The 12,418-nt window shown below is 50.8% G+C and overlaps 1 long non-coding RNA gene across 1 annotated transcript; it reads right to left on the bottom strand.

Annotated features, from left to right (window-relative positions):
* Positions 1–7,403: 7,403 nt before the first annotated feature.
* Positions 7,404–9,304, bottom strand: LOC136541289 (uncharacterized). The gene is made up of 2 exons (XR_010780328.1): positions 8,989–9,304; positions 7,404–8,864 (listed from the first exon to the last, which is right to left on the bottom strand). It is a non-coding gene; the product is annotated as an uncharacterized lncRNA (long non-coding RNA).
* Positions 9,305–12,418: the final 3,114 nt, after the last annotated feature.

Genomic DNA, 12,418 nt, shown 5'->3' with positions numbered 1-12,418 from the left:
CAAGGGCGTGCCCCTACCAACTGCTCCTCCGATAGGGTCATGTCCGGGGCATGAAACAAGAAGACAAAGCTTCCCTCAGCCTCCGGGGGCTTGGGGGTTTTCGAGTCTGCATGCTAGTCCATGGAGTTGGCCTCCCTCGCCATGAGGAAGACTCCAGAAGGTCTCACCCAGGGGAGGTCAGTCCAAGCTGACACCACCTAACAAACAAAGTGTTAGAACAGGGTAGCTGGACGACGCCCAGGCTTCTTCAGCTCCATGACACCTTGACGGTCCATGGCGCAGTGCTGCAAGACCTTCCTAGACTCCGATGCATGTAGACCATAGACTAGAAATTGTAAACTGCCTTGTACCGACCAATCTCATTATATAAGGGATAAGGTTAGACCTAGAGGGGGGAGATCTCGATTTGATCTCCATTCCTTTCTATCTGCCTCTGCTCTGCATAGAGAGCAAGGCAATCCAGAGAGGGGCACCAAGAGCCCTTCCCCTACTGCATCCCATTGTCTCCTTCCTCTCTAATGAGGGGAGACTCCACCGATAGTGAGGCAACCTTAGGATTAGCACTGAGCTAACCCCCTACCAAACTCTTCTTCCTTTACACTCTATTGTAACTGCCAAGATTTTGGGTGCTCTTGAGTATAAGGATCATCAGCTGCTAGATGTAGGGACCGAATTGGCCCAAACCAGGATAAACCGTTGGGTCTTCTCTGCGTGATTCTTGTGTTCTTGAGTCCACCCGAGCCACCGTAGACCCCGTACTCTGACACTGACTCGAGCAACATGCTTACCATGGTTGACCCTGTGACAACTGGCGTGCTAGGTAGGGGGTAGTGTCAAGTGTGATTCTGGCTCTACGGTGGCCGGAGCCACCTGCCTCATCATCGAAGCGAGCGGCACCACCCCAGATGGTGGTGTTCGCTTCCCCAACGAGTTCTCCATCATGGCTAATGCCTTCGCTCTGGGCTAGGTCCTCAACTTTGGGAGCCTGGCTTACATCGCCGATTGCTATGGTGAGCTTCTTTTGTCCCCTCCGTCGGGACTCTTGGGAGCAGATGTCGAGGTTCTAGCTCACCAGATCCGATGCGGTTTGGGCCCAAACCCCACCATGTCAGACCACCGCTAGATGTTCTACATGATGGCCAATGTCCACCACCATATCACCACCAGTGAGGTACTCTCATCACCTGATCGCTTCTGGTACTACCTCCTAGACCTGCCTTTCGAGATACAGAATGCGGCAGCGTCCTTCTAGCTAGAGCTAGAGCACCTCAACAGTCACAAGGTTCCATGGAGCATCATCCTCTCTAGCACAATGGGGACTGATGTACCCTCACTCCATGCCTTCCTCGAGATCCTCTCATGGAATGGACCAGAGTATGACTCGGATGACATTGACCACAGTGCCCCACCGCGCATGTGCTACCACATCGACGTTGAGGCTCAGCCTGAGGAAGCACTCGGGCTCACACCACCGGACCAGTGTCCCTGCAGCCGTGCGCCCTACCTTTAAGACAGAGCAGACCGCTTGCATGCTTGGTAGGTGGACTTGGAAGCCTCTGAGGCAGAGCTCGAGCGTCAAAGGCAAAACTTTGCACGGCAGCAAACTGTGCACCCTCTCGACGACGACAAGGCCCGCATGGGTCTCCCGACGGCTTCTGCTTCCCCTGTGTGGCATACAACATGGCGGCAACCGCTTGTTGCCTAGATGACATCTCCGACACGCCAGACCCGAAGACCAACGAGTGGCTAAATGAGGCAAAGTGGCCCCTCCATGTCGCCCTCGAGCAGCAGGCCAAGAGTTCAGCTTCTCGGTGCCGCACCACGCTCTCCCGGCCATCCTAGACAACAGCCACCGCCAATGGGCGGTGCTCTAATGCTCACACCCCGCAGGCGGCGGGGAGCTATAGTGACACCTTCGGCAACAACTCTAACCAACCATAGGCCTAGGGCACCAAGCCTCGACAAGAGCAAAGGTGTGACCTTTCTCCTCGGCGTCCCCCCCCCCCCGTGTGGCATCAGATCGACGATGACCGCAACGTCCATGACACCATCGAGGCTGGGCGCCATGCTTAGGCACAGTCTCATACCCCTAAGTGATGGGGCAGGGGCCCCGACTTGGTTCACTTTAGCCCCTTGGCGTTCGGGGCAGCGATCCGGGTGGCCCCCTACCCTAGGTGTTTTCGACCATCGACGCACATCTCCAAATACGATGGTGAGACCAACCTAGACCATTGGCTAGAGGACTATGACCTCGCCATGAAGGATGGGGGGTGAGATGATGACTTCACCATCTAGTACCTTCCTCTACTTCTGTCAAGCTCAACTAGAGCTTGGCTCAAGCAACTCAAGCCTGGCAGCATCCGCTACTAGGGCTATCGCCGTGCGATCTTCATTGGCCACTTCTAGGGCACCTACACCCACCCAGGGAACTCCTAGGATCTCTGCACCTGTAAGCAAAGGGTTGACGAGACCCTTCAATAGTACATTCAGTGCTTCTCCATGAAGTACAATGTGCTCCCAAACATCACCAACGCCGACATGATCAACGCCTTTATCTGTGGCATGACCTGAGAGGCGCTCGACCACGAGACCCCACGCACGACGTGGGAGCTCTTGGACATTACCACCCATTATCTATGGCCTATGAATCCTACTAGTAGCGCTGCATTACAGAGCAGAAGGTGAACACTATCCACACCCTCCCCACCCAAATGTGGCTTTGATGGTCCCAGACGACCATCACCTTCGACCAAGAGGATCACCCCGATTGCGTCCCTCATCTGGGGCGCTACCCACTTGTGGTCAGCATGATTATGGGCACCACGCGTCTCACCAAGGTCTTGATGGATGGGGGCAGCAGCCTCAACATACTCTATGCCAGCACCCTCAACAAGATGGGCATCCCTCGGAGTAGCCTACGCCCCAGCAAGGCGCTATTCTATGGGATCGTGCCGGAAATGGAAGCCGTGCCCCTTGGGCGCATCCGTCTCAGTGTCACCTTTGGCTAGTTGGACAACTTCCACAAGGAGCCACTCACCTTCTAGGTCATCAACTTCCCTAGGTGTCTACCATGCCCTCCTCGGTCGACCGTGCTTCACCAAGTTCATGGCCATCCCCAACTATACCTACCTCAAGCTCAAGATGTCCGGCCCGAATGGGGTCATTACCATCGAAGGCAACTTCGAGCAAGCCTACTACTTTGAGCAAGACTATGTCACCCAAGCAGCCACACTTGTCACTCCCTATGCTCCCGACGGCCCTAGCCGCGACGCAGGAAGGGCACCAGCGGAGGAAGCAACCAAGACGGCGATGGTGCTCGATCGACCGAGCATTGGTAAGGCAGTCAAGACCTCTGACGGTAGCGGATGGCTTGACTGGCCCCTCCATCCAGGTGCTTGGCTCCCTAGAAGGGGCTGACCTAATCGAGGTGAGTTTCAACCTTTCCCCATGAGGGAAGGCCATCACCGAGCCATCCGCCTAGAAGTGCCGTCTCTCGAGCCAAGGCCCACCAGCCGACCTTCCTTGCTGGCCTACCTCTCCAACAACAAAAACCAAGATAAGTCCCATCCTCCCAACCCTCTTACTTCGCTTATCCCTGTTTGCTCTGTTTGCTATCTTCCTTAACCCGAGCCATCCCAGCGATGGCTCGGCCGCACCGGAGGATCAACCGGGCTAACCGCCCACTAACCTTTTCTAAAGGAGGACCACTATAGAAGGCCCTCGAGCGGGGCAAGGATGGGAAGGAGGGAGCAGGACAAGCAGGCAAAAGATTGGCAAGGCACTAACGGAGCAGCCCCGACCATCGCGTTACTAGCTATGTCCTCCTTCCCCTCTCTTGTGTCCATTCTATTTTTTTGCAGTTATCTGCCTATCTCTCGATCCTTCATCGGATCGTTCCACCCCACCGCATGCTGGTCCAGGCCCCCCCTAGAAGGGGCATCATCAAGGGTTCAAGGCCGACCCACTAGGCTTCAAGGTCACCTGAAGCAACCAAAGTCATGAGGGATGTTCAGGAGGCGAGCCCACGCGGCTGTAGCTAGGGCACCTAGAAGTGCCCCAACCATTTTGACAAATGATGTTCAAGTATCGGTGTCGAGCTGCTCGTAGTGAACCAATGAGGGAGACAGGGAGCCCCCGAGCATCAGTAGATGGGCTTAGGAACTGTACGAGTGGCTCGGTCGAGAAGCCGAGGATTTTCCCTCTGGGGGACATGACCGGGGCACAAAATGACCATAGACCTAGGGTTCTCATGGACTTACCCACTAGCAGCATGACCGTGGCAATCTTGGCCAACGGGATTGTTGTTATAACAGCCCAGACCAACGAGGGATCAAGTCTCTGAGCATGACTCAAGAGCAAAATGGGATTACACACAGAAGTAATTTCATTGATTGGGAACGACACGATCACAATATACAGTGGCAAAAATTGCTATCAAACCACCGCTACAACGGCCAAGGCTGCAGTCGCTCAGTCAGGACCCCCTGATCGAGTTTTTGTGGCACACAGATAGGCACAGTGATGGTAGGACCAGTGGTGCTTGACCAAGCCTACTGGCGTGAAGGACCATCGAGCCCCTAGGCCGTTGACTCGTCCATTGATAAAGTGGAAAGACCTCGGCAGCCCAAGGCGCTAGGATCCTTCCCCTTTTTTCAAGCAAGGGCAGCAGAGCAGGGACTCGGTGGCCCTCAGCGCCGGGGAGGCGTTGGCGCTGGCAACTCAGGGCAAGACTGCGTACGCTCAGGCCAGTGGCGGTAATGGAGGCCCCGGTCTCCCGCCCAGTGCAGCGGTTCTATAGCTACCTCTATGCCATGCCATCGGATCCCCATCGCTAGAGCCCTTCCACCTTTGAAGAAGTAGTCGCTCGATGGACAACACCAAGCTCACTCAGAGGGAAGCGTCGCACTTCATCACCACCGCCATTGCCACTGAAGAAGATGGATCTAAGGAAGAAGAAGAAGAAGAGAAGGGGCCAGAGGAAAGGATTAAATACACCGCGTCCCCTGGGGGCCTCCCTTTATAGCCAAATGTGGTGTGCTACGAGTTGTTCAGGGCCCTCCGATCAGCCATCAGTGGCTACAAAGGACCCTAGGGAACCGGCTAGGCGTCCATTCAATCCTCGCAGCACATCCCTAAGCAGTTGCGTGATCATGACCACATAGTAAAGGCGGAGTCAGGGAACCACTAGCAACGAGTCATGTCCCCGCTCCTCTTTCTGACACGCGCGCCACCCACTCCGCGCATGCCTCCTCACCGAACATGGGGGATCTCCCTTCCCTTGGGCCCATCGACTACCATCGATGGCTTGGATCCACTTACACCAGATATGCTCCACGTGGCCCAAATCTGCTCCACATGGCCTCGATGCCCCATCTCGTAGATGAGATGGGGCGTCGCGGGGGCATGCGTGCACGTCATAACTCCTCCACCAGGCACGATGGCCCAGACGCCATCAACCACCTATGCAAGGCATCAGCAGAAGGGACACGCCTAGAAGACGCCCCTTCACTGGCAAGGAGGCCCCGCAATGGCCTCGGGGGCTACGCCAGCTCCCTAGATGGAGCAGCCCGACCGCCCAATCAATGGGCGCTCGGGTGGCGTATCCCCAAAAACCAACCAACTCTCTGGAGCTGTGCTGGGAGGCGCAGAGTAGTGGGACCAATGAGGGCCTTCGTCTGAGCCTCGGCATGCTCCCACTTCCCTAATCTATGGCCGCAGAGGGTCAACCCTAGAAGGCAGGCTCGACAGGATCGAGACCTGCTATCGCAGCCCTTAGAAGGGCATGGAGCTCCGGGTGATTAGATGGCCTTGAGCCAGAGCCTAGTGCTCTAGATCACCTAGCCCACGACAGGTTCCAATTAGAAATGAGGGCGCCCCTGGGCCTATGGTTGGCTACTCCCAAACGAGCTCGTCGAGCCCTCGCTTGAGTCGAAGACTAGAGCAACATAGACTCGCTAAGGGATCAACATCATCTCTGCTTGACACCGACAGCCAAGCACCATCCATCATACTAGAGAAGAAGACCCCAAGCAGGGCAAAACACTCTCACCAGCGGAAGCCATCCCCACCAAGGAGGGTTCGGTCACCAGAAAATTGAATTCAGCCCTTCATAACCATCATGCCTGGTGAGGCTATGAAGGGCTCAGGGGCTCCGACGAGATCCTAACATATGAGTATATTAAGTCTCGGGTCTAATGGTTCCCGAATGAAGATGACCCTCCTACCGAATCTTTCATGATATACCGGGGGCTCGGGGGCTATGGCCATCGGGCTCGCTCGCGTGCACCCTTTAGCAAAGAGACCCGACCGAGCCTCACTCGACCGCAGCTACCGCCTGAGGCTTGGGGGCTTCGCTGAGCTCTGGGCTCCTGATCTATGACATCTCCAGTCCCCGTCCTTGGCTCCTACCCAACTAACAATGCCAGCCATGGACCGAGTGCAAGAAGAGAAGCCCCAGGCTAGCGATGCCCGAGGGCTCTCGAGCATCGCTCCCAAGGCGTGCCCCTGCCAATTGCTCCTCCGACAGGGTCACGTTTTCCATGTGACACAAGAAGACAAAGCTTCCCTCGGTCTCTAGGGGATCGAGGGATTTCGGGCCCACATGCCAGTCCCTAGAGCCGGCCTCCCTCGCCACTAGGAAGACTCTAGAAGGTCTCACCCAGGGGAGGCCGGTCCAAGATGACACCGTCTGACATGTAGAGTGTCAGAACAGGGCAGTCGGACGACGCCTAGGCTTCTTTGGCTCCAAGACACCTCAACAGTCCATGGCACACTGCTACAAGACCTTCCTAGACTTCGGCGCACGTAGACCATAGACTAGAAACCTCAAACCATCTTGTACCCAACCTATCTCATTATATAAGGGATAAGGTCGGACATAGAGGGGGGGAGGATCCTGATTCGATCTCCATTCGATTCCATCTGCCTCCGCTCTGCACAGAGGGCAAGGCAACCCAGAGAAGGGCACCAAGAGCCCTTACTCCACCACATCCCACCGTCTCCTTCCTCTCCGACGAGGGGGAGACTCCACCGGCGGCGAGACAACCTTAGGATTAGCACCGAGCTAACCCCCTACCAAACTCTTCTTCCTTTACACTCTGTTGTAACCCTCCAGATTTTGGGTGCTCTTGAGTATAAGGATCATTAGCTGCTGGACGTAGGGACCGAATTGGCTCAAACCAAGACAACCCATTGCGTCTTCTTTGCGTGATTCTTGTGTTCTTGAGTCCACCCGAGCCACCGGAGACCCCGTACTCTGACATCGACTCGAACAACATGCTTGCCACGGTTTTGACCTTGCGACACTACAGCCTCTGAAAAGCATTTCTTACCTACCCAAAAGAGCCAAAACATAGTAGTGTGGAAGAGTAAGGCAAAGAGAAAATAGAATAAAGGATAAAAAGTAGATAGATAGAATTAACATAGAAAATATTACAAGTGTTATCCTATACTTGTATGTCTCAGCTTACAAATGCCTTGCATTATTGTGTCCCACATAATTTAGTAATCCCCAGAAAATGCTTAGTTGGTGTGAAACAAACACATCACATGTAAAAGATAGAAACTGAAACTAAGAAAAGGTGGTGTGGTACAGTTGCATATTTTCCTAACATAGAACATAGTGCTTCACTACTTCATTACTATGACTAACAGAATAAAGACTATTGTCATGTAACTATCAAACCTTTATGCGATACTAACTCTATCACTGAGGATATCCTTTCTGAAAGATTTTCCTTTCCTTTCTGCAAGCTGAATTTCCCTTTCTTTCTGCATCCAGTCCATGATTGGCCTTTGCAGTTGGATGGGAGCATGGGTACTCCATAAGTCGAGCAAGTGACCAATCATATGTGTCCGGCTCCAAACTTCGTGTTCCTATCCTTGAAACAACTTTCTTTTTGTAGGTTCCCCAATAGTTCTTCGTGTTCGTAAGCTTGTTCTGAATGTTCTCATGCTTAGCCTTTCAACCTGAATGCGTGCATCCTCATGTTTGGACTTCCAAACCATTTGGTACACTGTCGCTTCAGCATTCTTGCAGAAGTAATCAATGTTCTTTGGTAGGATGATCTCTTCTAGTTGTTACAAGGTAATGTCTGTATGCAAGAGATGTTCATCTCCACCAACTATCTCCCTTGCTTCAGAACTTTTATTCTCTGGTATCATGTCTACAGAAGACCCATGGGGTGAAAAGGTAATTCTAGCTTTTAGATATGGAGAATCTTGCAGAGACATTATACCTCCAGACAGAGAGGCCTTACGTTTCCTATAAATAGTCCGTGAGACTTGCCACTGCAAATTAAATTCAATTTGTGGTTCTAGCGAAACATCTGATATTCCTGCCATGTCTTGGTTGCTAAAAGGTTGAGCACACTGTCGATCATGCTGCTTGCAACATAACGGGTTTGGGCGAAACCACTAAGTCGCAAGGCTATGAAGATTACCCCAATGTTCTTTCTGGTATGAACAAACAAATGGCACCCATGATAGGTCTTGAGTACGTAGTTGAGTAAGTTCTTTGGTAATATTTTCAACTATAGACATGACATGAGGGGCAAACAACTGCATGCTCTTAACTGCAATTCCAACTATGTCTGTACTCTCTGAAAGCTGTACTATCATACTAAAGTAGATATGACCCTCTGTTGCAGTGCCTTCTTTTTTTATAAATACCATGATAGCCTCTGTTCCATGGTCTGCAGTTCTGAAGGGCGCCAACCATAGTAGTAACGAAGGATTGTTTCCCCAAACAATTTTATGTAGTTCTTTGCCTGCAGAAAGGTTCTTGACAAGGCAGCCAAAAGGCATGATGGGATAGTATGGTGTGCCACCAAACTCTATGAATCTTAGGAATTCACTAGCTCCATCTGCATACCACTCAAATTGTTTAACAACTAATCTGCTCAACTCCTTGTTGTCGTGGTTAAAGATGGAGAAAACAAATGACTTGGTAGCATGTGCGATCTGCTTGGGAAAGGAGGAATTCATTACCTCTTGTTCCATCTTTTCTTCTTCTAGGATTCTTTGTTTGCCTTTGTGTAGTGTGTCGCCACAATCTTGAGCAGCACGCTTCAGCTTCCAACCTGATGTGTGCCATCTCTAGCCTCTCTAATTAAGTGTGGATGGAAGAATCTACCTCGACCAAATTGTATGAAAACTGAGGACAGCTTTCCTGGGTACAGAGAGATATTCTGAATGTTATATTTGAAGTGTCGAGTAAAATATGGTCAGAACTTTAGAAGATAATAGAGTGGCCAAGGCGTGGGAGAAACAAAAAGAGGCACACAGTTTACAAACATAGAGGGGTTCTTATAGAAATTCCTGATAATTTGGTAGCAAAAAGAGGTAGACAGGTCATTAATATGAAGGGACCATTCCCGCAATGATAGGTAGTACAACATCGACATTTATGGGTCCAATAGCAAGGTGTGTGGAAGAACTGGTCTTCACATGGGTAGAACTCGAGAAGCATTATTTGAATAAATTATGTATTCCAACATAATTGGCGAGCATGAATCAAGTGATCAAAACTTAAAGACGGCCCCTTTGGATGTCATATTTTCAAAAGACACAGATCGCCAAAAAGTGTAGCTTCAGAAACCAGAGGTGTGAAAACTCCATGACTATGAGAAAAGGTCAGACTAGGAATGTTAAATCAAACTGCAGGACAAGGATTAATTGATGATAGTGAGGGGTGTGGAAAAATTGTTCCACAATGGTATAATGCTTACCCAGTCCTCGTTGCTTGATGCTGTGTAATTTGGTTAAACAGATTGTTGTTAGGAAAAAGGACTACACTACATCTGAAGCATCCAACTGCTGTCGAGGGATTGAATGTTGGGCACTATATATAGGAACTAGTATATGTATCTGTATTTGGCAGGCTACGTATAGAGTATTTGTTTCTCCACAAAATATAGGAACTGATATCATGATAGTGTTGCTTTAGAAACAGGAGGTGTGAAACACTGTGGCTTAAGTAAAAACCCAGCATGGAGTTCTTAAATTTCAAAAAACCATGTTAGTTTTGTAATACCATAGTTTCAAAAAATAAAGCTAGGATTTGTTGCATCCAATTGCATCATTGTTTTTCCAAAACCAAATTGTTTTGAAACTGTAGTATTTTTCCAAAACTAAAAAAAATTGTATCCAAACAGGGCCTAAGTTGTGTGAGAAATTATTAGGAGCGTGGTCCTATAACTGTCTGATTAGAGAGGAAAGTGACATCGAGACCTTTCATCAATGTAGCATTTCATAAGGAACTCAAAAGTCAGAAAAGTCTCCATCTTCCCCACGTGAATGATTGACACCTTGAAAGTGCCATTTCCTTTGCTGGCAATTTGTTTTTGATAAAGCAAATATACAAATCTCAGTAAACTTATGGCATGTGCTTGTCAGACTAGGTCACAGTAGGGATGTTAAAATTAAATCAAACTACGGGCCAGGGATTAATCGATGACAGTGAGGAGTGTAGAAGGTCCAGGCAAAACAATGTTTACCCGGTCCTCATTGCTTGATGTTGTGCGTAATTTTGTCTTAATAGATTGTTGTTACAAAAAAGAAATACACTACATCTGATGCATCAAACTTCAGGTAAAGGATTAAATGTTGTGGTCAAAACACTTTTTTTAGGGAAGCTTCATTTATAATAAAGTTATGCTTGCATTTATGCAGTTTTTCATCACAGTGTTGCGCCGCACGCTTCAGCTTCTTTTGCCAAGGTAACATGGACGTATCAGTGATCTGCCATTTGTTAGAAGTCTCAAGAGCAGCTTCCAACCTGATGTGTGCCATCTCTAGTCTCTCTAAGTTTCTGATTGCATTTGTTTCCTCTTTCTCCTCATAATGCTGGATAACCGCAGAACTGACCATCTCTGCCATTGGGATTAAAGCGTCTGTAGCACTCCATCCTAGTATGAAAAAATATAGCAGTATGCATAAGAGATTGCATATGTGAACTTGTTTTGCAAAAAAAAATGTGAACATGGATACGAAGCAAAGATTAACTAAGTGTGGATGCAAGAATTTACCTCAACCAAATTGCAAGAAAACTGTGGACAGCTTTCCTGGGTACAGAGAGAGATATTGTGGATATTATATTTCCACTATGGAGTAAAATATGGTGAGAACTTCATAAGATGATAGAGTGACCCAAGACGTGGGAGAAAAAAATAGTGACACAATTAACAAACATAGAGGGGTTGTGGTAGAAATACCAGATAATTTGGGAGGAAAAAGAGATACATAGGTCATTAATGTGAAGGAACCCCCCCCCCCCCCCCCCCCCCCCCCGCATCGTCCATATAGGGTGACTCGGGGTGACCTAGCCACCATCGCCGGTTCCCCCTACCGCACCTGCTCTCCGGCCGGGTAGTGGTGGCATGGCGGGCCACTGCGGCGCCCAACAAGGCCTCCCTCCACAGCACTTTCCACCTACTTCCTTATCTCCTCTCCTTTTTCCCTTATTCAACTCAAGCATAACGGCGGCATGGATGCCCGGCGGCGAGCACGGTGGCTAGCGGCTAGCCAGATCCGCGCCCCCTCGCCCTAGATCTGGCGATCCCATCCCAGGATCTACCTGCTTGGCAGTCCAGCGCACGGCAGGTGATGGATCGACACGCTGGTAGACCAAGCAGCACCCAGCGATAGGCAGCCTCGTCCTAGTGAGCCAGCCGGCGATAGGTGGCCTCGCCCCAGCGAGCCAACCTATGGTGGCCAGGCAGGCTTGGCCCAAGTGCTGGACTGTAGCAGCAACGGCCAAGCACTGACTGTAGCAGCAACGACCAAGATGACCGGGGGTCGAGCGGATCTAGCCCCCATGGCACCGGACCTTGTGTCCATTTCTAGTGGCTACGCTCCACGGGCCCCTCGATGGTGGCTAGCTCAGTTTCGGGTGACTGGAGCGGGCGGAGGCCCCATACTGCCGCATCTAGTTCCAGGTGGTGTGGAGAGGTCCAGTGCAGCATTTCTGCTGCTCATCTTCTTCTTCGCCGCTAGGATAGCACCCCTAGGTCTCCTTCAAGGTTGGCAAGGTCTAGTTCGCGATGGGCAAGGACTGGATGGTTTGGGCATGGAGACTAGCTTCCTCATCTACTCCAAGGTCTTCACACGGTGCTATGGCTACCGGATTGATTCATCTGATTTGTCCTCATGCCGAGGCTATGGCTGCTGGACTTTCTGGCTGGGTGTGGATGGCCGGAGTGGCGGCTGACTCGTAGCCAGCTAGCTACTTCTCATCGACAGCAAGCTCGTCTTGCTGCATTGCGCTCTGTTTGGGCTTCCGCAGGCGTGTGGAACCTGGGTGAAAAACCTGCTTGGTCACACTAGGCCTGTGACGATTGGGCATATGGCGTCATAACCCTCCCTAGAGGCGTCATTGTAGATTTCATCTCCTGCCATTGTGGAAGCCATTCCGAGCTTG

This window comes from Miscanthus floridulus, chromosome 3, assembly GCF_019320115.1.
Source record: "Miscanthus floridulus cultivar M001 chromosome 3, ASM1932011v1, whole genome shotgun sequence".
Lineage (NCBI taxonomy): Eukaryota > Viridiplantae > Streptophyta > Magnoliopsida > Poales > Poaceae > Miscanthus > Miscanthus floridulus.
Note: the sequence above shows the minus strand (reverse complement) of the source record. Positions and strands in the feature narration are given on the sequence as shown.